A 3,685-nucleotide genomic window follows, 5' to 3' on the forward strand; every position below is an offset into this window, starting at 1 on the left:
CACCTGCGGAGCCCGGCCGCAGCCCCTGCCCCTGCGCCCGCAGAGGCCGGCTCCCCGCTCCAGGTCCCCTGCTGCTGACAGCTGTGGCTTCTCTTACACACAGGGGAACCCTGAAAAAGGCCTGTCTCCCAAGCCCGCACCGAGATCTGTGCCACCCTGGACATGGCGGAATAAAAATTAAAAGGGGGGATTGTGACAGGGGGTCCCCAGGAAAGGGGAAGGTTCCAGGCTCCCTGCCCCACGCAAAAGGAGGGTGGAGCTGAGCAGAGAGAGAAGCTGCTGCAAAGGAGACTGAGGATGGAAGGAAGCAGGATGGAGCCAGAAGGAGACCTGGAGGAGGCACATGGAGCCGAGAGACATGGGGAGAGACATGTCTTTTGGTCGTGGATGGGGTGACACAGATTCAGGTGAGACCCATGGGGAGGGGACCGTGGCAGCTTGTATCTTGATTTTGATTTTGCTCTTTTCCTTCCGGACCTGCCTGGTGGTTTCTGACCCTTTTCTGTGGGTCCCCGCTGGAAGATGCTTTAGGCTTGTGGCAGGCTTTGGGGCCTTGCTCTGGGCCGATCCCATATGGATGGAGTTTTACCCACGAGGGGACGGGTCACTCTGGGTGCTGGATTTAGAAACTAGATTCTCTGCCTTTCCTGTGTTGTTTCCTAATTGTATTAAAGTTCCTTTTCATTAAAGTCTCCTGTGTTTTGTGTGGCTGCGGCGGATGGCAGAACCCACTTAGAGCAGGCAGGTTTGCGGGGTTTGGGCTGCCCCTCTCCCTGCCCTCTAACAATCTGATTAGCAACTTTAATTTGTCTGCAACTTTTATCCCCCTGTTCCCCCAAACTGTGAGCACAGAGCATGAACAGTTAGGAAAGTCTCCCTGCTGGCCCCGGTCACCGGGCATAGGTCACCTTTACACAAGCTTCCTCACCATAAATAAAACCGGAATGTGATAAGGACTCTATGGTGGACAAACGTCACACTTCCTGAGGGTTTGCCTCCCAGGCTGCCCAGGAGGACAGAAGATTCCTGAAGTCCCCTCCCACACTGACACCGCCACAAAGCACAAAGCTCATCTCACCGTCCCCTCCAGCAGCTGGTTTCTCTGGAAATGCTAGTTTCGCTGTCCCCTTTTCTTGTCACAAGAAAGTACTTGTCCTTGGCGCCTGCGTCTTGGAGGTCTTTGCTCACCCAGGCACCCAATAGGACAACCAGCCCACCTCGGCGGGTGGGTTAGGGTAGCATAACACAGTCACAGATTCGGGGGCTGGGGTGTCTGCTGAGGGGGGCATAGTTCTGCCTACAAGATATTTGAAGTGACTTTCAGAACCTCTGGTTTAGGGGCTCCAGTAGAGATGGCCGCTCTCCTTGGTTCATCCTCCCACCTTACTGGCACCTGCCAGGCAGGTCAGCTGTGCCCTGCCCTGCGCCCCGCCCTGCACAGTCCAGCCTGTTTGCCTGGGGCTGTTGGGCTTGGTTACCCTTGTTGATCTTAAAAACCAGGTGACACAGTTACTGGAGTATAGAATTGTGTGCAAAGCAGGAGTAGGCAGGCTCTGCGTGGGCCCCCTGGAAGCTATTTTGGGTTTCCCTCCCTCCCTCCCCCTGTCCTGGCCTGCCCGGCCCCTCCTCCAGCATGGCTGGTCCATCCTCAGTGGCCACAGGCAGGCAGGAAGGGGCTCTGCCACCCGGGGCACGGGATGCGCCTGCCTCCGCTGCTCCCACTCCGAGGGCATTTTTGGAAGAGTAAACACGCTGTTGTGGCCACTTTCTGGTGAGCAGCTTGAGGACAGCAATGAAGGTCACGTTCAGGAATGTAACCTCGTGAACCAGAGCGTACAAGGCTTGTCATTTTGGCATTATTTATAATCCAGGAAAATCAGAAATAGCCTGGATGCCCAGTCACAGGTGACTAGTTAAATAAATTATGGCCCTCCCGTAGATGAAATACTACACCACAAATTATTTTTACATTTCCTGAATGAAACCATAGAGAATGAAAAAAAATCCCACAATGGGTACATCCTTTCTAGAGGTCCCTCAAAACCTTATTCCTCTACTATAGACAGAGCCCCACAAATCATTTTAAAATGAACAGACATTTTGGGTTCTCGGGAGCCCTTGTCCCTGGAATTTCTGGCTTTCCTTAGGTGGAGACATCAACTTCATTGTATCTCGAAATCTTCCCCTGGGATATGTGGAAGACAAGCACCCTGGAATTTGCCACTCCCAGAGGAAGGCTTTGATCAGGAAGTTGTGAGCTGTTTGGGCTCCTTCTCTGCAAGTGAAAAGAATCCCCGACCAGGGAGGTGACCCCCAGGGCACAGCAGACCTCTCCTGGCTCCCCGCTTCTCCCCTCAGCAGTGGGTTTCAGCCAGTCTGCCTGCTCTGCTCCCCACTCTGTCTCTGGTGAATCCTCTCACCCCCCACACCTCTGGCCTGTACCCAGTTCTTGTATGCATAGATAAATAAATCTTAAAAAGAAAAGGACTGACAGAAGGAAAAAGGGCAGTGCCTCAAAGCCTCCACTGTGCAGCCACCGGCTTTGCCGCTGGAAGCCGGGCTCTGTGCCACCTGCGCCCCAGGATGCCCGCTTATGGGAGTGGGCGCGCACCCTGGGGTGCCAGCAGACTAATCTCTGAGCAGGTGGTGGGATGGCTGCCATCCTCAAGCTCTGCTTTGCACTCACTGAGATAATTGACCCAGTTTCTTGGACTCTGTCAGAGGAGTGGACGGGGTCCTTACAGTTGCTTTGGCTGACCCGCATTTTGCCGTGACCCTAGTGACCCGAATCCTTAGGTGCCCCCTTTCACGGTTCTGAAAGGAACGATTTCTGTGCATGGAATATACCAGGGCTCTGGCAGACCGCATCTTGGGGGCTTCCATTTAACCCATTCCCTTTAGCTGCCCTTCAGGCCCGCTGCGGGGAGGGGGGGGAGTTTTGAGATCACCGTGGTGATACGGGAACTTTCCATCCCAGACCTTTTCACTCAAGCTTTGCTTTTTTTCCTCAATGATTTAATACTTGTCTCGATTTCTGAAATCAGTCATAATCAAATCCAGATAGGGTAGGGCTGATTTTTCTTTGTGCCTTGACACTTAGCCATCATCAAAGATAAAAATGTTTGATAAAGCGCCATGTTTGGACAAGGCTGCCTGGCGGCCAGGGCTTCAGGGCTTACAGGCCACAGAGCAATCACCTTGACCAGAAAAACCAGCCCAGCGCCAGCCAATGGCCAAGGCCAGCCCCAGGGACTCAACATCCCAGCAGATAACTAGTGCAAACTGGCGCCCCAACTTAGAAAGCCTGTGAAAACGAGGGTAAGCCAGCGCCTCAATCCCCTTTAGCGGGTCAGGCCTCTCCGATCTGGCCCGCGGCTTCTCCCAGCAGAGTGTTGCAGCAAGTCCACCTGTTCTGCTCTCCCTGTCTCTGGTGAACTCTCTCACCCCCACACCTCCGGCCTCGCCCTGATGTTTCTCCCACTACAGAGGGGAGCGGGCACGCTCCTGCTTTGCTGTTGGGGTACACACGGAGTCAACCTCCACAGAGGCAATTTGGATGCATTATCAAACCTGCAGACTCATGTCCCTTTGACTCAGCACTTCCACAGATACCCTCACACACACTGAGCGGCCTGAGGCTTCTCACTGCCACGTCACGGCAGGAAAGACCCAGTCTGCCCACCGG

Source organism: Talpa occidentalis, unplaced genomic scaffold, assembly GCF_014898055.3.
Source record: "Talpa occidentalis isolate TD23 unplaced genomic scaffold, MPIMG_talOcc4v2.1 talOcc4.14, whole genome shotgun sequence".
In the NCBI taxonomy this organism is placed as follows: Eukaryota; Metazoa; Chordata; class Mammalia; order Eulipotyphla; family Talpidae; genus Talpa; species Talpa occidentalis.